This window comes from Macrotis lagotis, chromosome 4, assembly GCF_037893015.1.
Source record: "Macrotis lagotis isolate mMagLag1 chromosome 4, bilby.v1.9.chrom.fasta, whole genome shotgun sequence".
Lineage (NCBI taxonomy): Eukaryota > Metazoa > Chordata > Mammalia > Peramelemorphia > Peramelidae > Macrotis > Macrotis lagotis.
In genome coordinates this window covers 74,265,289-74,277,804 of record NC_133661.1, presented here as the reverse complement: position 1 = coordinate 74,277,804, position 12,516 = coordinate 74,265,289, and the positions used below count along the sequence as shown (strand labels likewise).

The 12,516-nt window shown below is 39.7% G+C and overlaps 1 protein-coding gene across 2 annotated transcripts in view; it reads left to right on the top strand.

Moving 5' to 3' along the window:
• Positions 1-12,402, top strand: part of GPRIN2 (G protein regulated inducer of neurite outgrowth 2) — a 46,303-nt gene extending 33,901 nt beyond the window's left edge. For both annotated transcript variants that reach the window (XM_074233150.1, XM_074233148.1), the window contains exon 3: positions 1-12,402. This exon is cut by the window's left edge. The gene's annotated coding sequence lies outside the window, so the exon portion shown is untranslated.
• Positions 12,403-12,516: the final 114 nt, after the last annotated feature.

The following is a 12,516-nucleotide window of genomic DNA, read 5'->3' as shown; positions in this document are numbered from 1 at the left end:
TGTGTGCTCTGCCATGGTGAGAGGAGGCTGGCCCTAGGCTGAAGCATCCAGGCCCAAGCTGGCATCTATCCTGCATTATTCCAGTCATTTCATTGGAACCAGAGGCCTCAGGATATAAATTCTCTGACCCATCCTTTCCATAGAACAAGGCCCTGTCTGGTCATGTATCTCCCAACTTTGTGGTTCCTTCTTGCCTTGCTCATACCAGCCCATGCAGTGGCATTCACTGGGCACCTGACCTTGGGTGAGTGAAGCTCTTGGTCTTCTGAGCTGGTATTGAGCCTAAGAGTCCCACAGTTGGTGATTGAAGTGGGGAGTCTAAGGGGCCTGGCCAGACCAATTCCAGCACAATGGAGCTATTGCTAGGTCCTGGGCAGCACTAGCTTCTCTATAGGGTGATGAGAAACATCCCTGACAACCAGAAAAGACTTTACTTCCATAGCAGTCTACAGGGAATGGAAGAGAAGGGATGAAATGGGGTGAGAGTTAAGGAGTGGGGAACAGGTATTGCAGGTTGTGGGCAAGAAGCAGTCCAGGAGCCTGTGGGTGAGGGAGAGGTGAGGAAGCTGGGAATCTGGTTATCTGGTTGTATGAGCTGTTTGCCATTTTATCCTGAACTCCATCACTATTCTTTAAGCAGTAATCTCAAATGTTTCTTCACTCCTTGGAGCCTCAATGAGGTGTCTTTGGGGAAGGAGTTCCCCCTGCACTGTCCTGTCCCTCCTCCTTCCAGACTGGCCCCAGAACTGTGGTGTGGCCCCATCCCACCACTCCAGTTCTGCTGAGAGGATCATCCAGGGCATTGAGGCCAGACCTTGGCAGATGTCTACATAGGTAAGACTGTTCCTTGGAATGCTCTAGCCCCAGGGAAGGGTTATGGGTAGAGGACATGAGGGGTTTTGGATAGGGATAAGGCTTTGGCACTTCAGGGACTACTCACAAGAAGCGTTTTCTTCTAGTCCCCCCAACTCTCTCCCCTTCCTGGTCAGTACCTCCCTCAAGGAGGGAGGGACAGAGGGCTATTCCCCCATCAATAAGTAATGTTTTGAGCAGGTCACCTGAAGTGTGACCAGGCTGCCTCCCTGACTTTGAAACAGCTGTATAGGCATTTCTTGTGTTCTGTATGACACATCTATGAACTTTAACTCTCTGGGTTTAGATTCAATAAAATTTTGACATCTGGAGAAAGAACTTCTAGGTTATCTGTTGAAATCCCACACTGGTCTGCCTTTTATGAGGATACAGATAAACACTATGACTTTAAGGAAACTGAGAAGAGGAAAATTCAAATTTACCTAAAAGTTAGGTTTAAGAAAGGATACTTTTCATCACAAAGGAACTTACTGTAGGGTTTCTTTATGTATCAAAAAAAAAATAAAATGAAATTTAAAATTTAAAAATTTAAGTAGCATCACAATTAGTTTTTGGAAAGCATATATTGGGGTATTGTAAAGTATTTCAAAGTACCACAGGTCATATAATTGATAGAATTTGATGCACAAATAGTTTATTTAGTTTATAGGAACTTGGCTTTTAGATACACACCTTCTCAAAATTTTCCTAGAGTACTTTTAATTTCTTCTTTTCCCTCCTTCTATTTTTCTCCCCAGATGTTAACTATGTTCTCTCCTATACCTTCATATTCCTGTGAGATATTATTGGCCAAGGAGAGGTAGGTTCACCATAGACCTTTGACATACAAAATGTTTCAATACCCTAGGAAAATAGTGTTCTATGCTGACCCAGACATGTTGGAGCATCCTCTCTCCTCTCCTCACCCTCAGACTTGGGTCCAAGGGAGCCACAGATTTGTCCATGTCTGTGGAGGTCTCTGATCCATTCCATTTGGGTCCTTACTGCAGCTCACTGCTTTTCTGGGTAGGTGGGGTTTTCATGTGGGCTGGGGGTTGACTAGGGAAGAAGCAGAGGTGAAGAGATTCCCTACTTCCCTGAACAGGAGAGGTTAGATTAGGAGACATAAAGTCAAACCAGAAGTTTAGGTATCACAGGATTTAGTCAGAAGAGATCTTTATAATCATCTAATCAGATCCATTCATTTTACAGGCAGTGAAATTGAGTCCTATAAGAAAGCTAAATGACATATATGGTCACACAGAAAGAAGTCTTTTGGCTGAAAAGGCTAGAAAAGCACTTTTAGGACCTCTGAATTTTGGAGAGAAAGTGTTCCTTGAATCCCTTTGAAGTTATAAGCTCTGTGAAGTTACTGCTTTTCCCAGGGGCGTTTTGTATTTTAAAAAAGGAATGTGGAGGTGGCTGGGTGGTGGGTAGGACACCAGCCCTGGATTCAGGAGGACCTGAGTTCAAATTTGACCTCAGACACTTAATTACCTAGCTGTGTGACCTTGGGCAAATCACTTAACCCCATTTGCCTTGCAAAACAAAGAAACAACAACAACAACAACAAAAGGAACATAGAAGAGATAGTGCTTAACTGAAAAAATCTTCCATGGTAGATTTTCTAGATAACCAAGACCTTAGGTTGGAGAGATATTTAAGAGCAGAATGACACTTACCAGCCCCCCTCACAACTAGGCAGCTGCTTCTTACATTCATAAAACCTAAAAAGAGGGCCTCCCCCTAAGGGGCCGCTAGGTGGCGTAGTTGATAAAGCACCAGCTCTGAAGTCAGGAGTACCTGGGTTCAAATCCGGTCTCAGACACTTAATAATTACCTAGCTGTGTGGCCTTGGGCAAGCCACTTAACCCCATTGCCTTGCAAAAACCTAAAAAAAAAAAAAGATAAATAGGAAATAATTTACAGAGAATGTACTGGAATTAAAGGGAGGGGCTATCCTATAGAAAGTGGGATTTTAATTGGGAGTTAAAGAAAGCCAGGGAGGTAAGTGGAAATAGAGCATTTCAGGCAAGAGGAACAACCAGAGAAAATGCCCAGAACCAGGAGATGGAAGGTCTTCTTGGAAGAGCCAGGAGGTCAATGACACTGATCAAAGACTATCTGAATATCTATCTAGAAGTAAGGTATAAAATATAGGAAAGGTAGATGCGGGCTACTTTATAAAAGGTTTTAAATCCTGAACAGAGCATTTTGTCTTTGTTTCTGAAAAGGTAATAGGAAAGGGATAGCTAGGTGGTGCAGTAAATAGAGCACCTGCCCTGGAGTCAGGAGTACCTGAATTCAAATTACCTAGCTGTGTGGCCTTGGGCAAGCCACTTAACCCCATTGCCTCGGAAAAAAAAGTTAAATAAAAAAGGTAATAGGAAGCTAGGGAAGTTTACTGAATAGAAGAGAAGCAGGAGATGAGGGGGGAATGACATGATTAGTCCTGCATTTTCAGAAAATCACTTTGGTGGCTAAATGGAAAATGGATTGGAATGAGGAAGACTTGAAACAGACCCACCAGTGGTTTTAGTACAGTAGTCCAGCTCCAGGTCTGAGGTGATGAAGGCCAGCCCCTTTGCTGGTGGTCATGTCAGAAGAGAGATTTTGCAGAGGTGAAATTTATAGGTCTCAGAATGGGGGATAAGAGATAGGGAGGAGTCCAAGAAGACTCCTAGTTTATGAGCCTTGGTAACTGGGAAGATGGTAATGTCCTGTAGAGATTTAGGGAAGATTCAGGGGGAAAAGATGGTGCGTTCTGTTATCTTCCTGACATGAGTTGGAGATGTTTGGAGGTGAGGAAAGAGACTGGGGTAGGACATGTAGATGTGAGAAGGCTCAGCTTAGAGATGGTAATTAAATCCATAGGAGTGGTTTTTTCCTGCCTCAACTCATCTCTGCTCAGAAGTTCTTAGAGTTTATGCCTCTTCAAAAGGGCTCTCTAAAGCCAGACAGTCTGTGGGATCAATGGGGCTACCATAAATACATGTCTGTTTCTAGTGTTCTGAATCAAGCCGGCTGTCTGTCATGGATTTCACTCGCTGTCAGCAGGAAAAGGTCTGGGGAGACAAAGTAAGCCCAACTATGTTATGTGTGGGCTTCAGACATCTCCAGGGGGCTCTTGCTTCATGTCAAGTAAGAAGGTAACCTCCTAGCGGTACCCAATTTCACCTCTTCCAAATCCTGAGCATAGGGGGGAGACCTGAAAGGGGTGTTTCAGTCTTCATCTATACTTCAGCATCTCTCTATCAAGAAATAGGAGGTATTCTTCCCTGAGGTCCTGAGTAGTCACTACATTAATCAGAGTTTTGACATGTTCAGTCTTATTTACTTTTTTTGTGATGATTATGTAAACCATTCACTTGGTTCTGCTTATTTCATTGCATCTTTTCCTTCTTTTAAAATAGGATTCAGTGGGGGTGGCTAGGTGGTGGCACAGTGGATAGAGCACCAACTCTGGAGTCAGGAGTACCTGAGCTCAAATCCAGCCTCAGACATTTAATAATTATCTAGCTGGCTTTGGGCAAGCCACTTAACCCTGTTTGCCTTGCAAAAAAAAAACAACAACCTAAAAAAACAGGATTTAGTATATCAAAATTCAACCCATGTCCAACTTTTTTGGGAACATGCAAATTCACTTATATTATTGTTAAATTTTGTTCTAAGGACTCCATGGGACCTGAATATGTTCTGGGTCTTGTTCTTTGTACTCTCTGACCACATCCCAATTCTCTCTGCCACATATGGGTAGATTAAACTCCAAGAGTTGGGAGAGGAGGGCTCTTGCCAGTTCTTTAAAAATAAAAAAAAAAGTTTAATCTTCATAAATGAGCTCCTAAATTTTCTTACTATCACCTAAGTCTCTTTTGTTCCCTTGGGATTCAATGTTAAGTTTTCATCTGTTCGGTGGGGTATGAGAGTGGTGAATATATCAGTTGATTTGCTGGCCTGTGCTACTGTCCTGTGCTACCCCACCTTGTATCCCTAAGTCCTGCACACACATATCCACAATGCCCTCCGCCCTTTCCCCCCTCCCCAAGAGATAGCCTTCATTCTTAGCAGTCCATAAAGATACACTAGAACAGTGCCTTGCATAGCTAGCCTCTTAATGGGTCACTCAATACTCCCCTAATTGAATTTCCTCATTGGTGTTTTCTGGGGAGACTCAGGGCCCCCTTTGCTTTGCCAGATGGGAAGGCATAAGTGGAAGTCCATGGCATAGCCAGCTTTGGGCCTGCTGGCTGCAGAGTTGAGAACAAACCCAATGTCTTCACCAGGACTGCCTCCTATAGGTCATGGATTCAGGCCACCAGAATCTGATTTTTTTCTACCAAGTTCAAAGGGTGGATTGTTAAAAGGAATCTTACAAGGCCTTCCTCTGGTCAAATAAGGCAAACTCAGGAAATAAATCAAAAAAGTTTCTAGCACACAGAATTAGCTTGCAGTTGAAGTAAGGCCTGCCCAGAATTCAACCCACACTCTGATTTTATAGTCAAAAGCAAACAACCTTTACACAAGGGCGAGGCAATCTTAATTAGTACACATTTCAAACAGAAGGAGATGGGGTTTAGTGGCATTTCTTTCTAGCTAGCTGTCTAATACTCAAAATCTAAAGATCAAGAGGTCACTCAGACAGATTACCATCAGTGTTTAACTTTGCCCAATAATCTTGATAGAACACAATTAGACCTATATGGCTCCTCTGTCCACAACTGTATCATTCTAATCTTTGCAGCATGAGATTTGGAAGCCAAGAAGGGGAGGACCTGAGATCCTACCCATCCTCTTAGAAGTTATTCCAGGAATTCTGAACCAAATCCATATGGGTATGGATGGTTTCAAAGTTGTTAGAACCCCAGGTGTATCATTCCTGACCTAGAAAGGTGCCCACTCCTCCCCTTCCTGCCAGGAGGAAATTCACTCGGTCTTTTTCTTCTTTTTCAATTAGTTTTAATGTTACAACTATATGCAAAGATAAATTTCAACATTCATTTTTTCATAAGATTTTTGAGTTCCACATTTTTCTCCCTCTCTCCCTTCCCTTCCCTCTCCCCTTGACAGCAAGCCAGATAGTTTTATAAGACCACAGCTCAAGTGTGTGGACCTTAGGATTGTGTGGGATCAGAACCTTGTGTTACAGCATTGGTTCTCCTTAAACAGAATAATCAGAAGACTGGACTAGAGAACAAAAACGGGTTTATTTGTTCTTCAAGAAGAGGGGACAACCTCCATAACATGAGTTACAGTTCTTGGTGGAGTGCAAAGTATGTAGGTGTGCAAACTCCCTTTTATCCTAGTCCCAAAAACAGTCCCATTGCCCTGGCCTACTACCTATTGGCTAGATAGCTGGGCTCACAATCTTTCCTCAAGTATTTAGTTAACCAAGCAAAGTATTTCAAGCCTTGTTTGCATAATTATTCAGATCCAGTTTTACCCTATCAGAGACATAATTCTGAATCTTTCCACATTGGGGGTCAATCAGAAGAGTGTTGTATTATCTTTGTTACCACCTGACCTTGGGGAAGTGGAAACTTTGCAATTCCTGCTGACATGGCCTTGGGGAAAAGGGAGGGTCATTAAAAGCATTAGGGAGATTTCACTTAGTTATAATCCCATGCACCAGTATCACCCTCAAGGAATTTATATTCTAAGGAAGACAGTACCTAAAGGGGATCATATGGGAGAGAGTAGAAGAGTATCCTCATAAAAGGAAGGCAGAAGGCAAAGAGAGGGAAAATTTGGATAAATTGTGAGGGAAGCTTCACTTAGTCATAGACCTACTCAGTATTAAAGTCCTCCACTGCACCTATGGTTTCTTTAACAAACACTTGCAAAAAATTGTTCATTTTCTTCAGGAGGACCAGCCCTATACATGGCTAATAGGATGGAAAAGGCTCATTCAAGTCTCACTAACTAAAGGGACAGAAACTTGGATGAAGAATTGCTTCACAAGTGTATATCAGGAGGCAGGTAGTTGTGGGCTGGAGGTCAAAAGTTCCCTTCCCAAACCACACCTGCCCATTCCATTTGAGAAGAGCCAGTAAAACCCTTTTGTGTTACTCAGGAAATAAAATTCCTGTAGGGCTATCCTAAAAAAAAATTTGGTCATGTGTACAAGGCCTTCTGACTCAAGAAAAATTCTCAGAAGGCCCTTTCCATCCTGAATTGTCATTTTTCATTTCAGGGATAGGCTATAATTACAGCCCATTTGCAATACCATTTTCTGACCTCGTGTCCTGTTTCATTCATAGCACGACATAGGTGGTGTGATAATATGTCTCAAGCTCCAAGTGGGTGAGAATTGTGAAAGGCTAGTGATCATTTCCCAATTAAAAATCATTGAGTGAAAAGGCTCTTTGTTCCAGCCCATGGCCAATTTGGTTTGCTTTGTACATAGACGAGCCTTATTGATTGCAAAATAAGACACAAGTCTTGGATGCCTAATCTGAGGCCCAGCAGGGGCATCTCTTCCCCCAAGGACAAGGGGCATGAGCACACATCCATTAGTTGGTGTGGGTATGGCTGGCATCTTGAATCAGATTCATGTAAAGATTGGACTCTTCTGTTTGCCTAACCTTAAGGGTGCAGAACAGAGTATAAAATGTAAATAACAAATGTATGGTAGATAACATATGAGGGGTTGAATCCCAATTATCAAAGTCAAAAAACCAAGTAGCCAAAGACTATTGATTGGTATTGGAATTCTTTGTCAGTTTAACGGCTTCCAGGGCCTAATTAGGTGTTGCTTCCTCTTCTGGACCGAGATCAGTCATGGAAGTAAAAACCTGGGAATGACATATTCACCTAAGCCACCTTGGTGGCGTCTTGGAATCTGCTACCCAATGACTCAGTTGGTATCTACATCCCTAAATATATCTGTGACTCATAGCTTTTGACTGTTCAACAATCTGTAGGTGTTCAAATGGCAGAGGTAATAAAATCAGTTTGCAAGTGTTTAGAAAGGTTGCTCCTATTTCTTCCCCTTTTGTCAGTGAAGAGTTAAACAAGAAAGGCAGCTGGAGTTCACATGATGGACCTCTGTGTAAACACCGTGGATAAATCATGACCCATCGCCCTTGAAGTGCAAGGGCCTTGATTCCCAAATTACTATCAGTTCAAGCAGAAATGATAAGCAGTTCACAGAATAGATAACAGTTCAAAACACATAGAATTAATAAAATAAACAAAGTTACCATAAAGTGAATAATGAAACTCAATATAACTTTAGTTTTAAGAGTGCTAAGTCCTCTGGAAGTATCTATGATTTTCAGAAATCTGGCATCCCCCCTGCCCCCATCAAGGCAGATTTGTGGAGATATTTCCTTAATCATCTCCAGATTGCCGGCAACTTGAGATGCTGCTAAAGTCTGCTAGTGGAAAGACTCAATATAACAGTAAAATGTGGCAAGTTCTAATCAGATTGACTTTTCAGTAAATTAGTTCATGAGGTAAAAATCAGTTTAGATCTTATTAATCTAATCCTATTAACAAAAGAGCTATAAGAACACCAATTTAGGAATGCATAATTCATTGGAAAGTCACAGAATTTCAGTTTTTACCTAGTCCTTGTTTTCTATCTTTATCCAACTCTATATCTGATATAAACAGTGCCATCAACAGAATGAATAATCTTAAAAAAAAAGCTCATGAAGGTATGACTTATAAAATGGGCTCTTTGTTCCTTAATTATTATCAAATAGATATTTCAAAATAGAAAAAAGATGACTTTATGGATTTTTATATGTAAAATCCTTAATCTGATTTTTTAGAACTTATTACTAAAGCATACTCAAAGTCTGAATTTCCTGTTAGAAATATTTGGAAGTCAATCATACACACAGATATATGTATATGTGATACACACATATATGACAATATAGCCTAGCCTCAGATTTCTAACAGTCTAATCCTGGTACTTCCTTAAAGTTTATTCCTTCATTAGATTTAAAAACAAATAAATAGGGGCAGCTAGGTGTAGCAGTGGGTAGATCACTGGCCTTGGAGTCAGGAGGACTTGAGTTCAAATTTTTTTTTAAGTTTTTGCAAGGCAATGGGGTTAAGTAGCTTGCCCAAGGCTACACAGCTAGGTAATTATTAAATGTTTGAGGTTAGATTTGAACTCAGGTACTCCTGATTCCGGGCCGGTGCTCTATCCATTGTGCCACCTAGCTGCCCTCTGAGTTCAAATTTTACTTCAGACATAATAATTGCCTAGCTGTGTGACCTTGGGCAAGTCACTCTTAACCCCATTGCCTTAATAAAATTAAAAAATAAATAAATAAAAAACCCAACCCTATTATGTCTTTATTCTATCCCTCTCATTGAGGATACACACAAATACATAGAACATGCATATTATTTATATGTTTCTCATAGTATCCTGGAAGAATGACATATAACTTTTAGCAAGTGGATGGTAAACCTAAGAACTCATAATTGCTTAAGATACAGAATTGGTCACAAATTCAGATTAAAAATTGTAAGATTTTTCTATACTTTCATGCTACTACAATAATTTAGATATTTTAGTATCCCATTAAGAGATTTAGTATTGTAATGGCAAAAAAAAAAAACTTGTACTCTTCACCTACCCTGATTAAAGAAATTTGCTTTGAAAGAGAAAAGGAGGTTATGACAATATCAAGAATGTCCCTTCAAGGGCACAGAACAATCTGACAAAAGTCATAATAGGAGATAAACTCTATTTCTGCTTAATTCCAGGTATAAGAATCATAGTTAACAGTCACTAATAATACTATTAAATTCTACATTATTCACAGGGAATCCTAGCCAGGTTCAGAATTAATCAAGTGGGAAAATTTCCTGTTCAGAAAGGAAATAGCACAACAGGGAAAATGTGTTAAGAGGTTCCTGTCTTTGCCTGTGGAAAGTTGTCTCCTCATTTTTCCCCTACATAGACATTTACTGGTAGCAGTATTTGTATCAGTACTCTGATACAAATGATTATTTCTCGCTTGTATTTAATAATTAATTATTGATATAGGACCAAGTTTCCCCTCTTTTCCACTTCCTCATTCAGAAATCAGCCCTAGTAGGTTATTCTGGCAGACTTTGAAGGGCAGAACTGATACTGAGGGAAAGAATTCAGATCTATTCAAAAGATAAAGTTAGGTGAATTGATGGATTCTGGCCATTGTGTTTTACTCAGACAGATCTGGAAAAATGTGGATTCTCCTGGTGGTCAGACAGGTGATAAGTCTGCAGATAATTCTCTTTAACCAAAACTGAGTGATTCCAAGTCATTGAGTTATCTCAGTCACATCCTCCAGTCCCTCATTAAATCACTTTTTTATTATAATATTCTTCTTATTACTTGTTAATCAATAAGAGTTGATTTCTACCCCCAGGTACACCCTCTTTTCCAAATACTTTATATGAATTGAAGGTTTTGCAGGTCAGGCCTCTTTGGTCATTGAGAGACCATTTGTTAACCTACTTGCTAGCTAGTGGTTGATAAAATTGATTATAATTTACCCAGAAACTTTTGTCTCTTGAAAACTTTTACTTGCCACAACTCCCTTTGGGCAGTAATGTGATAGTCCCTTGAATAGTTCTATTGGTTTAAGGACAATTTATACAATCATACTTGAAATTAAAAACTAGGAATAATATGAAATTATAGTTCCAAGAAATTTTGACTCTAAAAATTTTTACTAATCACAGCTTAGGGTTATGTTATTGTTACAATAAAGTTAAGCGAGTACACATAAGAACATCTTGTTTAACCTTCATTTATAGATTAAGTGTAATCACAGGGGTGGCTAGGTGGCCCAGTGGATAGAGCACCCACCCTGGAGTCAGGAGCACCTGAGTTCAAATGTGGCCTCAGATACTTTATAATTACCTAGCTGTGTGGCCTTGGGCAAGCCACTTAACCCCATTGCCTTTCAAAAACAACAACAATAAAAAAAAAAGAAACCTAAAAAAAAAGTAATCACATTCTGGAGTTTCACACATACATTGAATATCTGATAGTAGAATTGAAACCCCAGAAAAATTCTGATTTACAGTAAGCCTTCAATTCTGTATAGTCTATAAAATGGTCTATTACACCTTGAAGCAAAAGTTAAATCTTTGAAAATAGAGTCTATTGTTACTAAGTTGAGTCCAAGATGTAGCTTCAATATATATTATTAACAGGTATAATTTCATAATTTTCACAATTTACTGTAAACAAATGTAACTTTTCCCACTTTGGGAGTGATCCCAGTTTCTCAAAATTAAGTTGCTTTAGCATTCTACAACCCAAAGTTGGCAAGGGCTGAGAAGCTCTGGCAAAGATCTGGCAGAAGCCCTGCCAGAATAGAAAGTTCCCAAAATTTCACAGAAAAGGGCAACTTAAGATGTCTTTCCTATTTTTCCCCAAACCATTAAGTTATTATCCACTTTAAAGTAAAATATACTTGGGGCAGCAGTGAATAAACTAGTGGCCCTGGAGTTGAGTTCAATCTGACCTTAGACACTAAGTAATTACTTAGCTGTGTGAAGTTGAGAAAATCACTTTAATCCCATTCCCTTGTAAAAACAACAGCAAAAAAATACACTCAATTGAATATTGAACAATTTCCAATTTGATAACATTTGAATGCAATATAGTCTACTTGAGAAGCACTATATAAATGTTAGCTATTACTATTTTAGTTAAATGTAAGAATCCATATTTGTTATTAGAGGTCGATAATGTTTAACAGGGATGCCTCCAAAAAGAATGTAACTATACAGGAGTATAACCTGTTGGTAGAAAATCAGGAGCTCTGGAATTTTTGTCTGGGTTCTGCCACTAATTCATTGCATGACTTTAAATTTCAGTTTTTTTGGTATCAGTTTACACATCTACAACAGCAAGTTTTCTTTGAGCTCTAAAATCTGATTATACCAAGTACTTGATGGAATGTCTTCCTTCTTCCAAGTTTCTTAACTTGTGTAACAATGATTATCTCTGCTTTGATCTGACATTTTTGTGGATTATGACTTTTGGGAATCAAGGAAAGTTGTTAAAAGAAAGTTGCTAAAATATTCATAGCAGCTCTGTTTGTGGTGGCAAAGAATTGGAAATTAAGTGAATGTCCTTCAATTGGGGGACTGGCTTAACAAACTGTGGTATATGTATGTCATGGAACACTATTGTTCTATTAGAAACCAGGAGGGATGGGAATTCAGGGAAGCCTGGAGAGATTTGCAGGAACTGATGCTGAGTGAGATGAGCAGAACAGAAAAACATTGTACACCCTAACAGCAGCATGGGGGTGATGATCAACCTTGATGGACTCGCTCATTCCATCAGTGTAGCAATCAAGGACAATTTCAGGCTGTCTGCAATGGAGAATACAAGAATTGTGGAGTTTGAACAAAGACCTAAGACTATTACCTTCAATTTAGGGGGGAAAAAACTGTTACCTTATTATGTAATTTTGCTCTCTTATATGTTATTTTTGTTCCTTAAGGATATGATTTCTCTCTCATCACATTCAACTTAGATCAATGTATACCATGGAAACAATGTAAAGACTAAGAGACTGCCTTCTCTGGGGGGGGGGGGGGTGGGTTTCCTGTAACAACTGCAAATAAATGGTTCAACTGCCAAAAAAAAAAAAGGTGTTGGCAGAGGAAGGGGGACTGAATGGAGCTTCAGCTATT